Source organism: Ruditapes philippinarum, unplaced genomic scaffold (assembly GCF_026571515.1).
Source record: "Ruditapes philippinarum isolate M1 unplaced genomic scaffold, ASM2657151v2 ctg1920_1_1_1_1, whole genome shotgun sequence".
NCBI lineage: Eukaryota > Metazoa > Mollusca > Bivalvia > Venerida > Veneridae > Ruditapes > Ruditapes philippinarum.
In genome coordinates, this window is record NW_026853468.1 from 350,877 (window position 1) to 366,466 (window position 15,590).

The 15,590-nt window shown below is 30.2% G+C and overlaps 1 protein-coding gene across 1 annotated transcript in view; it reads left to right on the plus strand.

Annotated features, from left to right (window-relative positions):
- The first annotated feature begins 3,313 nt into the window (after positions 1–3,313).
- LOC132736947 (uncharacterized) overlaps positions 3,314–15,590 on the plus strand; it is a 41,464-nt gene continuing 29,187 nt past the window's right edge. Inside the window, exon 1 of the mRNA XM_060724161.1 lies at positions 3,314–3,483. The gene's annotated coding sequence lies outside the window, so the exon portion shown is untranslated. The remainder of the gene's footprint in view (positions 3,484–15,590) is intronic.

The following is a 15,590-nucleotide window of genomic DNA, read 5'->3' on the forward strand; positions in this document are numbered from 1 at the left end:
GCTGGTAAATCTAATCGAATTGTTTGATATTTAACAAAATACAAGCAGAGAGAAGGGCTACTAAAGCTGTTATATTTTACCCTTTTTGCCCCATTTTCTGTATTAATATAAATGTATTTATAAAATGTCTAATTTGAAGCGGGCCTTAAACGTGGTTTCAAATAAACAACAACGACAAAATAAAAAAAAATATATAAAAAATCCGAACAATTTGCTTGCATGTCAGATACATTGTTAAGTCGTGATCTTAATTTTCATGAGATGGAAATTAATTCCATAAAATGATTAAACCTATAACATAGAGGATTTACTGTGTCGATAACCATCCATTTGACGCCTCATATCAAATTCTGGAAAGGAAAAATGAAAGGTATTATACCAAGTTCTATGTAGAAATATCAACTAAACAAATACAAGCACTATTAGTTAATGAGGCATGGGCTTGTATTACAATTTAACATTTCATTCTATGGTCACTGTCAAATGATGTATTCGAATAAACATACATGCTTTTAACATGGAATACGATATGAACCGATAATCAATAGGTTATTTTTACAAAGTGTCTCATCCTTATTAAGGTTGTAAAGTGACTGGTTTTACATCAGGAGTATTTAAAATGAATGACAACAGTTACCAGATAGCTATAAGCTTTAATTTAATTATTTGTTACTTACAAAAAAATAATTATCTACAGAAATATTCACAATGTAGAAGGAATGAAATAATCCATAAAATAATTCCGTAAAGTGGCATTAGTATTAGATTTGACATTAACAAACATGATAACATGTTACATAAAGTGGTATACGTATAGATGTAAAGCGACTTGAACGAGAATAATTTTGCGATAAACGTAAATAACTTTTAGATTTTTATCAAATATCTTATAACGCCATCACGAGGTTGTATACTAACAACAATGATATTCAAATTGTAATTGAGCACTTGGTTGTAAACAATTTACTGCAAATATAATTTCATAAGTATATTGATTAAAAAATACAGTAACAAAATTAATCACACTTTCACCATGTGATACCGGAGATGGCACCATGTCAAAGTGACAATGTGGTGTGAGCGTTAAATTTTGTCTAGGACTAATATAATCGTCTTATACCACGTGGAACAAACTTGAGCTTTGCTTGGCGGCAAACCATCTCGAAAAGGACTCACTCTGTTATGTGAAGTATTGACTCCCATTAACAAAGCGAATGGATTTGTCATTGCGCTAGTTTGCATTTAAAATACAAATTGATATGCATTAAATTGAAATTTTATTCATTTCATTTATGTATTAATTTTATTAAAGTACTTCAAATGTTTACGTTAAAAGTAATTTATAAACACAAGTCATACGTTTTAACCTTTTGTCTTTAAACCACTATGTGTGTGTGTGGACAAGCGTTAAAGCATTGTATCCAATAAATGTAAAGGTTTTGCAACGTTTTTTGATGATGATATTGACTCTAATTTACATAAATAGTTCTGTGCGTTGACTCAATTTTTATCATTTTGTTATTTCGAATACTCAATGCCTTTACTTTGTAGCGGATTTGAACTGTAGAATGCATTATTTGCTCAAACACACATGAATGCATCACATTCTTATGTCAATACTATTGTACTTAATAATGAATAATGTATGAAATGAAAGTCTCATAATAGTTGCAAATATGTAAATCATGTTCGACTGCTTATTATAATATTTAATTTTTAACGAAAAAGCACTTAAACAACAGTGAGTAATGCAAAAAATATAAACAAAAAACAGAACAAACCAAAAAAAAATAAAGAGAGAAAAAAGAAGTAAAATCAACAACATACAATTTTATTAAACTTTTGTTTGTGTTTTCGCAAATTATTTCAATTAATGTCAAATTTCGTTCGTTGTCGGGAAACAAGTCATACGCTTGTGAGACATGTCACGTGACTGCTTCCTACGCTTTATAACCAGTCATTCCGCCCGTGTTACTTGTGGTAGTCGAAAATGAATCTCTAGTGCAGTTCAAACTTACGACTCCCAGGTTAAGAGTTGGATTCCCTACCAGTACACCACACTTCCTTGACACATGACTTTAAGAGATATTTAATAGTTTCTTATTATATGCAAATATACACATATACACGTACATGTATTGGATTATACTTAAATATCATACAAAATAAGTTATTTGATTATGTAATAATATTTACATGCAAAGCTTATATTCATAGTTTATATTTTCATGCTTTTGGACATCTGTGAAGTTTCCTTTGGTCTGTTCAGTCGATAATACCGACCCTCTCACTAGGCAAAACACTCACGGTCCTCTAGAAGAAAAATGTCAACGTACAAATACTCTTTGCATTCAATGTTCTTTTTACAATTGAAATAACACAAAATTCATGACTCCATGTCTTCCAGAACGAATTGTGTATTTAAGCACATTTAATAATATATTCGCCGTAAAAATATCTTCAACGGAAATAAAACAAATACAGCATTTCTACCGTGGAAAGTTTAAAGTGAATAAAACACTTATTAAAAAGAAATATCTAATTAACGCAAACCAAAGCAAGAATGATAGACATGTCATTAAAAGAATGAACTCTTTATCACTGGACTTGATTCACCGTTTAAACTAAGAAACAGTACAATATTTCGAACAGCATAGCAAACAGTTCTAAGTATCTTTGCAAATAAGCACAATGAAAAATACTATTGAATGTGACTTTTTTTAAAAGCCTATTATGTCTCAGAAAATGAATAATTTTTTTTTTCATTCTAAAAAGCAAACATGAATTTTAAAACATTTAAATAATGTTTTTTGGCATGTTAAATGCTTATAACTGTAAGAAAGTAGCATTGGAAGTGTTTTTGTCATAATACAAACAGATTGTAAACAAAGCAGTTTTTTTACTTCAATACAAAATGCTATATCACTAATATTGTACTAATTGCCAGAAAAGAACAGGAGCAAAAGATGCTTTATGTAATTGGCCAATGAGTATCTTTGTGGAAACTTTAACAAGACATCAAAAAAAAAAAAAAAAAAAAAAAAAAAAAAAACTTTTGAGAAACAAAAAGTCGTATGTAACAAAAATGAAATATGAATGAAAATATTTGAAATATGTGTTTTGGATTTTTTTTAATATCAAACAGTACAAATAATGTAATAATATGCTAGTCTCTGAAGATTGTAAGTAAATCGTGGACAAACTGGTGGTCACAAGTTATTGGAAAACACGTCTATTCCTGCTCTTAGATAATCATATACCATCCACTTTTATCGGCCATTTCATTTGATACTTTAAACTATCGCATCGGGATTAAAATGGGCGAACAAGAGAAAGAGCGCATTGACTAATTATTTAATAAAACTACTGCTTCTTATTCTAAAAATTCACAGGAGTCTCCAACCATTGGATAAAAATCTTTAACAAGACGTTGTACCAATACAAAAACAAAATCAACCGCCAGAAAAAGTTTTAACAAATTGGGTGAGTTTTATATGATTGATGTTGTGACATTGTGAATGATAATTCTTTTTTTCATTGTAGTTAGATCATGAAAGTTTAATATCTCGGCATATTTTTACGTGTTGAGACAAAACAAAAGAAACAAAAACACATAGCGGTCCAAGAACCATACGAAAAATACTTTAACGAATAAAAATTCAGTTGTATAGACTAGATAATACTATTTTAATGTAATGAATTATATATAATTATAATTAATAATTAATAATTACTAATGGTCAATATTTGTTAATTATTTAAATGAAAAATACCAAAATTAATGATGTTTGACTTTAACGCGAAGTACTAAATGGAAATGAGATAGATCAAAGTATTGTTATATTAACAATAAATGGATACCTTTTGTTTTATATAAAATGTGTGCTTACGTTAATGAGTTTCAGGAATATCATTTAAATATAACAAGAACATATAGTTTGTACTTGTTTTGACAAAAATTGTCCTCAAAATAATGTCACGTATTAAATATTATATTATAATTAGTCTGTCACCTGAAAGAGAAAAAAATATTACCCGTATTTTCCAGAATACTAGACGACTTAAATGATATGATGAAGTAGTTTTAATTTCGCTTCCATTTTAATATTTCTTAAACATTTTAATTTTTCATTAGAATTTTAATTTTGTTAAAGTCAACCGAAATTGTTAACCTTATTTACAAAAAAGAGAACTATAAAACTTTAAAGTATTATTATGCCTGTCCAAGGGAACCTAATGAGTGAACAGGTGAAAGTAAGTCAGAATAAGTTTACATTTTGCTACAATTCTTGTCAGTCTTATAATTTATTTTGCATGAACGACAAAAAACACACATGTCCGAAGGAAATTTCTGTTAATATCTATCGGAATTTAACCTGCAACATTCAATTAAAAAAAAGAATGCTAGGCAGATTTTTGTTTATTCTAAACATTTTTAATATTAACTGATGGTTTACAGTCAATTTTTGAACTATTGAGTCGTTTCAGCGAAACACGACAATGAAAAAATGAATATAATGTCACTTTAAGTTTTGAAGTTTGAAAATCATTAAATTCTGTAAAACGTGATAAACAACAGTTATGCAATATGTAAATTAGTAAAATAAGTTTTTAATGAATCAAATACCTGTCAATTGTTTATTGTTATCTAAAATAACACCTTTTGCTTTTCACATCTGAATTTTATGCAAAAATGTCTTAATGTGAAAATGGTTGTACTTTTCAGTTTTTTATATGCAATCACAAAATTAAAAAAGGACGATTTCACATAGTCAATGTTGTTAAACAAATGAAATAACGGTTTTTGGCGAGTTTAGAACACATACACGTGGCTAAAAAGTATTGATGTTAAAAAATCATTACAGTTCTATAGAGTGGTATTAAAACGTCTTACTTTTTATATTTCATATTTGAAATTTAGGAAATATAAGTCAAACAATTGCAAAAAAGATTGAAACAACAGTATAACAGTAACATCTTATTATGTATTGTTTTATGTTGTTGTTACAACAGAGCTAAGCAGGTACATGGAATAAATAAAGAACCTTCACCTTCTTAACTAAAATCGTCACAGAAGCATAACTGAAATAATGCTTGACCACAGTTTATGAAATGTGTATGGACATTTTATTATCTTCATTTATCATACTTAGATATACCAAAATTCTTTCATTTTGTTTTTAGATTTTATATAAAACAAAGCATCTGATAAGTTATACAATGTCATCGATCATTTCAAAAGATAAAACACGTTCTGTTTCCCTGGAAGAAAATAATGTTCTACGTACAAAACTAATCTTTTCATTCAGTGTTCATATGGTTATGGAAATGACATAAATGACATAAAGAAATTATCAATGCATGTATTCCAGAATTGTATTTTAACAAATACATGTAAATGTTCGCAGTAGAATGAACGTATTAGAGTCTTAGAGGTTATCTAACGAACATAGATCGGATGCAAGATTTCTAGAGTGAAAAATGTACACTTAAAAGGTAACTGATAGCATTCATGAAGCTACTAAAATGGACATTATTTGAATTCAGAATTTAGTTTATTTTGATTTGCACTTTGTGTATGTTCATACGTACGACCGAGCCTGAAAACGACTGTTATCTTTAAGCATGCACAAAATAAAATCAATAAAATAGTTAATAAATTAATTAATGTTATACCACTAAGGTCCAAAAGCATAGACATAAAATTTGGAATACTTTTAAGAATATTAAAAATCAGAAAGACATGCACAGTATGATTCAAAAATAAACTCAGAAATATATTGAAAATCGTACTTTAATCTGAGTTTTTCTTATCTTGTTTTGCTTTCAACACTTTTCAATTTTTGGGGGACATTTTTCACATAATTTTTCCTGGAGTGAGATAATGATCTGGGATTTTGCAAACAAATTATTGGTCCATACCTTCGTCAAATTGAACATTAATTTTGGAAACTCATATACATAACTTGTTGCAAATGAATATAGATAATTTTAGCATCATATGATGGAATGTAAATTTGTTGTGATAATCAAAGCTTGTTTTAATTAAAAAAAACAAAAAAAAAAAAACGAATGAAACTATTAAAATCGTTCACTAAAATGATTTTTACGTAGTTTTCTTTAGATACAATACTAAGGTGTAATTATAAAAATGGGTGAAAATGTAAGTATCTAGTAAAATTAATATTGAGGCTGAATACCACTCGATGTAAAGTGGTCTGAAATCCAATATGAATAGTTAAACTCGTTTGAAATGAAATGCCGATACATGAAATGGAATAGAAATTAAGTCAGACAGGGTAAAGTACTGGTATTATATATAGGCTAGGAAAAAAATATATATGTGTGTAACAATACTTTAATCGTATGCATTATATTCAGTTGTATATGATTGCCAGAGTTAAAACGATAACATCAAAAATGACAACAGTGTAAGATTCGGGCTTATAGTTGGTATGAAGTCTTCTTGCTGAAGAGTAATTTTCACATGAAACAATGTTTATACAGGAAAATTCTGATAAAATAATAAATATAGCATGAAGGCTAAAAAAATCAAATAAATACCCGGTATATAGATAGAATTTCATACTCAACTGTTTGGGTCTATTTAATATAGATAATAAAATGTCTAACATATCTAACTCTCACTATCAACGGCTTAAGCAGTATTCAATTTTCGACACTAAAATACTGGTAATAAAATGACCGTTAAAATGGACATAACATGACTTATTAAGCTCGTAATGGATATCTTTTTTTTTCTACTTTTCAAGTTTTGAACTGTTCTTTTAATGACATCGGTTTTAGGTGTACTAAATATAAAATTCTTGTTTTATTTTAAATGCCCAAATGTTGCCACATATGATCACGCGAAGTGAATGCCTTTAAAATACTCCTTAATAGCTATTAATCTATCATGGGAAACTGTTTTGAGAGCTGATTTTTTAAAAAATATTGTAAAACTATCATAAATGATATCAATGTCATACGATTATTTTTTCATATGTATTTTCTATGTTGTGCTTCCAAGCTTGTTTCATTGTAGATGACTTAGCAAACCTTATAATTTCTGGGAAGCTTTCTCACATTTTGTTACTTTTGTAACATTCTGTTGATCTTGAGAATTTCATTTAACTTTTAATTAGTTTTCTTCTTTAATTACCTTGCAGATTTCTATCATTTCCAATTTTGAATAATTCATTATGACATCCCGTTCGCGTTTTACCCAGGTGTCCTGTCCTTTATTGTGTCCTGCTTTGCTCCTAGTGATGTAGCGTTGTTTTGATGTCCTGCTTTGCTCCTTGTGATGTTGCGTTGTTTTGATGTCCTGCTTTGCTCCTTGTGATATTGCCTTGTTTTGATGTACTGCTTTGCTCCTTGTGATGTAGCGTTGTTTTGATGTCCTGCTTTGCTTCTTGTGATGTTGCGTTGTTTTGATGTCTTGCTTTGCTCCTTGTGATGAAGCGTTGTTTTGATGTCCTGCTTTGCTCCTTGTGATGTAGAGTTGTTTTAATGTCCTGCTTTGCTCCTTGCAGACGGTCATGTGTACATTGAATGATGTCCTTCCTTGATTCTCTTATTTTTTCACACTTGCTTTCTTTGAAATAAAGTGGTGTCAATGACTTAAGGTTTGGTTAGCATTACATCGTTTTATTGTTTTATTGTACACTGTTTGGTAATACTACTTCTTATGAATCAACAAGACCGCTTTTCTGTTCGTCATCACCACCTATTACTTCATCAACATATTCATGGGAACGGTCTAATGTTGTTTAATGGAGAGATTGATTTTGTATAACATATTGGTTTTATCATAAATTAGATACCCATTAATCATTCGCGTTTTTTATTTAAATACATTAATGTTACGACAAACAATTGCGACACATAAATCTAAAGCAACCGGGAATCTCCATTAGATCATAATGGATGTGTGAGCAAAATAAAATATTCATTTTATAAAAATGAATTTTACGAAAGACTGGCCTTGGATGTCAGACAAGATAGTGTACAAAAAGGCGCTTTGTTGACTTAAGATATATGCCTTTGACAAAAAGTTTGCATATTCTAAAATAATTTAAGAACCAAATTTGTTCTCGGGATAAAATGATAATGAAATAATTTGGCAATTTATTGAAATTTTGATTTTACACATTTTCAACCCATTGAAACAAAAAACTCATGCTTATACATGCGTTGAAAGCTTGACATCGGAATGAACTGGCTTTTTAATATAATGTTTATTTATTTATTTTACTTATTCATTTATTGTTTGCAGAGTGATTTTTAATATAATATTGCCTGGCTTATATTACATGTCTTGTTTGTTAATATTTGGCTATTTTGGTATATCTGCTTATGTTTACGTAAGAAAGACTCGACCTTGACTTCATGCAGGCACTTATCATTTAAGAATTATTTTCCTTACACTTTCTTTATTGTTTAAGTGTTCAGTGACGGAAATCTTTACATGCATCAAATTGATACATAACTCAATTTTATGATACATATGATTTTACAGCTATGGACATAAACTGTAAAAAAATCACATCAAGTACTCTTCTGTGCTCTAAAATTTTACAGACAGGCGTTATATTTTCATTAAGTTAGCATACAAGGTTAAAAGCTTTTTGTCATAAGTTTAGACTGTGAGACCGCTTCCTTCATATGAATGGCTTCCTTTAAGTGTTTAAATTTTTCCAATATTAACGTAAGTGAAATCAATTGATAAATTTACGACCTTCTTTCCTTATCACCATGATTGTGAAATAGACACCGAATGACACTGCAAATAGCCTTGGTGTTTTTATTGATGACCTTTCGCGCCCAGTTATGTAATTTTCGCGTGCAATTTGGCAAGCCAAAATGCTCATGCTTATATATCATGAATGTTCAAGTCAATGCCGAATGTGCGTAAACTTCGAACACTATGATGACATAGGTCAGGCAGGCTGTGGATTAGTAACAAACTAACATATTTATGTTACACTGTGAAACGTAGGGATCTGAGAACAGCCGATTTATGACACTTCGTTTGATGCGGGTCGGATTAACTTTTTAATAATCGAGCAATTTTCATGCGGTTTAAATCACATGAAAGGGAATTCATGTACGAAGGAACCGTGTCAGGGATTTTGGTTAGCTTTATCAGTGATTTAATTATCTTAAATTACGTATTTGTAAGATGAAAAAGACGTTAATACGTAATTTTTTTGAGAAAATATAGAAATAATCTAAGATAGGGTTCCCTAGATATTATAATTATGTTTATGTTGCAAAAGGTTGATGACAAAATGAAATAAATGACTTTGATAGGACGATTTAAAATAATAGGATTCTTGTTCAAAATTTAATATATAAAAAGGCATTTTTTTCAAATATGTTATGTTTTATGAATATCAAATACATTTAAAGCACAATTTTTAAATAAATACCAATTATTACTTAAATATGTTGGTATTAATGACATTTAAACATTTGAATGACATGTAAAAGGACCATACGACAGTAGTACCACGGAAAGTGTCTGTTGTCACCTTAAACTAAGTTTATCTATTCATATGACAATAAACTTCATATACGGAACCTAGCCTTTTCAAAGATTCATTAAAATTCGCATGATTTTGAAGGCGTGTTGTTATTATATTTACCTACGGTATAAACTGATACCTTCGAATATTTCAGATTTATGTTACAATCATCTAGTCAAGTTTAAATCACAATTTTCTGGGTTATCTTAACTTAAATATACTAATAATAAGAAGACTTGAATCGTGATAAATCCGATTAACTAATTGAGGAAAAGGTTTTGTTCTTCGAACCTCATAACCTTGTCACAGCACGAAAGTTTCCTCTTGGTGACAATTCTGTTCAAAACAGTATGTCAACTGTTATTTCGTTTAAATTAAAAAGACTTTGGTGAAATAAAATAAGTGTCTTGTAGAACATTAAATTCTGTTTTCTTCTTGGAATATAGCAGTTTTCCTGGTCAGCGAACGTTAGACACAGACAATGTTATTTATAGATTATATAACAATATAAAATAATTAACAGTGCAAAAAATTCAGAAATGTTTTGTTTTTAATTTTGCAGTCATAAACTTCCGAATATTCATTCGATTAAACATTTTTTTTCAATCAAATATATAAAAGGAATATTTATCCACTCCATATTATATTATCAATCGATCTGCTTTATTTGTGTTTTGGACCGAAAGCCTCACATATTGCAAATGAAAATACCATATGCCATATAGGCTATATAATTTGTTACATTTATTAACACGCCAATTATTGCGTTTAATATTCTTACTATTTCCAGCTTAAAACTTCTTTTTTGTGTCCCTTTTCTTTTCCTAGGTCTCATGCAGTGACGAATCTTTTTCAATTGTCAGCTTTTTCATGATATATGTATTAACAATTATTTTTTTCTACTAAAATTGTGTTTTTACGTTATTGTATGTAAATCTTGTTTGTGCAAATTGTAAAATATTGAAGTAAAATACATTTTGTGGTTTGAATTTTCAACTTATATTTTAATGTAATTTGATATTCTATAGTATTTGCGAATTAAAAGTATATGTTAAGTATGTATAATATGATCAATAAATTCTGAAATTACTTAGGCATCATACAAGTTATTTGTCCACAAAACTGCTGTAAAAGAACATATTACACAGTGTAACAGAGTCTTGTCTGATGACCAGTATTGTTGATTATATGGCATGATTAATATTGACGAACTCGTTATACAATTTGTTAAATATATACACGGACCCATTTATCTGGTCAAATCATGAATGATTAAAGGCTTTTCTTATCCTCAAACCCAAGGGACAAGTAGAGCAATCAGTGAGATCGTAAAATTGAATATCTTGAATTGAGTGCAGAGATATATTTGACATGAAACCACATCGTGGTCAGCGTAAATCGTTTATGCTGTTATTTGTATGGCGGCAGTTCAAAGCTATCTGACCTTTTTGCACCATCACACAGTAACTCAAAAATTTATTAGCCATGACAATAACAAATAAAACTTAAATTAACATGCACTCAAATGTAATTTTCTATTAATCTAACATTAATCTATTTCATCGGTATTATTTTTTAAAATAATTATGATTTGATATAAAAGAATACAAATTTTCGTAGATGGCGTTAGCTCATTATGAACCATTCAAAAATATTATGTTGGGTTAAGTTATTCTCAAAGAACCTGACCTGACCTGCTGAATGTGATTCGTCAATAAGTCATCAATGTGATAAGTTTAAGACATTCGAACAATACTCGCACAAGATAGGTTATTATTCGCACAACTAATATACTCATATTCTCATTACAAATATCGGCAGTGTAATAAGCAAATCCTGTCACATATTCTATAAATCTATGTTGCTTTTTTGCGACGGACGCGCCCTCAGGCGCGTTCAGAGCTAAGTCATCTACACATGGGAATTCGTCTGCTACAATCGCGCAGTGTCCTCAACCGATTAACAGCCCAAGAAATAGTACATGAATTTGATCCTTTAAAACTCCCATACTTTGTCGGGATATCTTAAAATTTTCCATATTTAGTAGGGATGGCAACGAGTAACCGGTTAACCGAGTACTCGATCGGACGTCCGAATATCGGTTAACAAAATTGATAATCGATTACTCGGAAAAAAAAATTAATTTCTACTTTTTTGCAATTTAGAAAGATTAGTTCAGAAATTCGGAAATGTACACGTATCTATATAAATACTTGTTAAATGCAATCAAAACATCCAAGCAGAGGTGTGAAAATGATATCGTAAATTTAACAAGACGATCAGCAGTTTGACACGCGTACGCGTCTTTCGGCCTCTTATGATATTTAATCGCCTTGAAATATTAGAGAGTTAGTAGCCAAAACTTATTAATTATAAAAACGTAAATATATACGGAATATTATGTTGTGCTACGAGCAGCGGTGGAAAAATTGATATCCCGCGAGACCGAAATATCAATTTTCCAACATTGCGAGTAGAAAAATGCATAGGCTCAGAAAGCTTCTACAACATAATTTTCTTTTTATTATAAACCTTTTCGTTTGAATTATAAATAATTTTTATTATACTACACTATAAAAAATTTCAGAAAATGAAATGTAGCTGTCAAGAAATAAATTTATAACCGACGGATGAATACAGAATTTTTGCAAAACCGGCCAGGCCTTTTATAATTTTGGTTTCCGTTTTAAATGCTACGTTTATACAAAGCTAAGATCAGAACCAATGTCAAAAATGGTCCGGCACTTCCATATATGGTACCGTATTTGTCAATTTCTATCCGTTAATTGAAGCGTATTTGCATTTGCGCTTCAAGTTCATCCTGTATTTTAGGGAGAAAATTTATAGGTATATAAGAAATGCTGTCATTGACATTTCTTATGTTTATATTTATATATTTCTTGCAGTCCTACTTATAGTTACGAATTCTATGAATTAAAAGAGAAAACGAAAATAGCATACAGACGGTGTTGATATTGATTGTGTGATAAAACTTTAAAGATCATTAAAAATCATCCGAGTAACCGAGTACTCGATCGGAAAAATGACCGAGTACTCGAGTATTGATTTTGTTATTCGTTGCCATCCCTAATATTTAGCCTTTTCAATTTCAAATTAAGTTATCCAAGTTTAAATATGAACGTATATGATTGATAAAAACGTTGTAGTCCCGTAGTATTATTGCGCAATATGCAAATTACTGCCGAAACGATTTACCGCTGTCGAAAAAGTAGGACAACAAATTATACTATAATAAAGGTGTAAGCTCTAAGTTCCAAGAAATTATTAGTAGGAAATAAATATTTCTACATTATACAAAAAATTATTATTAACAAATCAACATTTTTCGTGACTCTAGAATAACTCGCGCATTAATAAAAGAAGAACTTATTTCCGTGACTCATACGCGGGTTAGCTGAATATTCAGCAGTTATTAATAAATTAGATACAGTACAATGGTTGTTATAAATATCTATTTTTGAAAAAATTCATGTAACAAAGAGAGTTTTTACCATGTAGTCCTTTCATGGTAATCTTATTGAAGGAAAAGTTATGATATCAGTTCTACTTCCGATTCTTGTGGTTTGTTTACATATTTTTCTAGGTCACGATATGAAGTTAACCTTCGCTATTCTAAAAATAGATTGTGGTTTACCTGTGCTGATTTTCGGACATGCGATTAGGAAGTACACCATTTTACATGTAATAAAACCAGCGGAAACTTACTTTGTTTAACATGTCAATACTTTTAGAAATTTCTATACAATTGTAAGAAAAGCAAAACAAGTTGAAAATGGAATTTAGTGTGAAATGAAAAGGACGACTAAACACTGTTAGTTAAAAATAAAAACGATGTGCTCTGGCCCTTGTAAATAGAAAAATCTAAAAATTACTACTATATTGCTGATGATTTTTAACCAAAAAAATTTTTAATGAGACATATCCAAAAGAAATAAATTAATACAAATGACTTATAATTTTATTGTTCTTATATGCCCACTATTTTATAACACGAAGCAATTCTATAATAACATTCTCACATGTATAATGTAATTTATGCTTGAAGTTTCATTTGCATGGTTTTATTTTAGAAATATTTGTTACAGTTTTTTTTTTCTATTTACATATCATTTCTTGGAAAAATAAATCGATAAAGACACAGATTTTACAAGTTTGACCCGAGTTTTTAGGCATAAATTTCATTCTGTATTTAAATGCTTGAAAATAGAAAAATCTGAATTTTTTTTACAGATTGGGACACAAAATATATATTGCTCTACAAATCTCGAACTTGTATGGAACAAATTTTCTCTCTCGTTTTATATTTGTGTTTTATTTTTTTTTTTTTTTTTTCTAAAAAAGCCTAAATGTCTCTCCGGTTGCATATCCGTCGCATTCAGTGCTGCAGCACTTTGATTTTGTTTTAGAAATACACACCACTAATTCAGTGTATGCGTTATCACGCTGATATTCGTAGACCCTACCCTCCCTTTGCAGCTTAATGAAATACTACTATAATGGCCGACTTGTGCTATTCGTGTTTTCTCCCTGCGATCACGCATAACAAAGCATTGAAAATTAACAAGTTGAAACAGCGGGGACGCGGAGCGAAAACACGCTAATCAGAGGATGCGCGGGACAAACGCTTAACCGCGGGGACGCGGAGCGAGATTAAAGAAATAAAACTTGGCCTTGTGCCGCCTCGCTTATAAGCGTTTTTTCGTCACGCACCCCGCCATTCTAAATGTAAATTATTGACTTCTCGCCTGCCACGCCGCCGTTTTATTTCTGAAATCTTGTTCCGCGCCCCCGTAGGGCGTACCCTCTCTTCCGATAAAAGTGTTTTCGCTCCGCCCCCCCCCCCCATTTTAATAGGTTAATTTTAGAATTTTCGTTTGGCTGGGTCGCGGGCAAAAAACCACGAATTGGCACAGAAAATTAGCTGCCAATGCAGCAACCGAGCAGGTATCATGTATAACGATATTGGAAACGATGTAGAGTGATGCGTGGATCCATGAACAAATTGATATACTTATGCTCATCCAACAACGTCAATAATAACCGATGTTTTAAGAGAGAGTACTACAAGTTGCTCTGTTTGTGTCAACCAATGAACGGTCAGCAACATAGACAAGTTATAATTAAACAACTGACATGTTTAAAATTCTCCAAACGTGGTTCGTTTTACATATAATTATAGAAAAAAGAATCTTTATATGCGCAATACCCGCGAGTTGTTTAACAGCGCGAACTTTTAGAGATCAGCTTCCCGCCAAGAACTAAGAAGCGGCTTTCGCTGCCATGGGCTCATTAATGTTTTTCAGACATTGACGACAGATAAGTACAATTATTTACACGTCACATAAACGAACAAGCTTGCAGACAAATTCTCATGACAAAATCACGCTTGATTACCTTGATTACAAGCTTAACGACAACAAGGATCTGTGTAAATGCTGGGGTCAAGTGTTGTGGCCTCACTGGGAAGCAAAACGGTAAAAGCAGGATACGAGTGAATCAATACGTAAATTGTGCACGAAAATATGAAACTACTGTATTATTAAAGTTACAAACTGAGTCATTTTTTTAATAATTATTTATTACACAAACTTTTCTATCTCCAACGTTTCGGTGGGTTAAACCCCTCTTTTTCAAAAAGTTTCTGTTTATTTTATATAAATCTCATAATATTTTATCTTCTTACATTTTTTATCTTACACAATGTTGTGTATAAAAAAATTAACAGAAAGAGGGTTTAACCTCTCGTAACGTTGCAGATAGAAAAGTTTGTGTAATAGATAATTATTAACTAACTGTTTCCAGAATGATTCATTTTGATACGCTTTGTTTGCATTTGCACATTCGTTTGAATTTATTTATTAATAATTTTATATAGAATACACACTTCGGTACACTAGTACATTAGCAATAATTATTTGTAGAATTCGATTAAAAGTCCAAAAGATTAATCATTATATATGACATTTTATAAGTTTATCTATTAAAACATTATTTTAAGATTTACATTCAATAAGAAATTAAACGCAATTCTAAAACTAT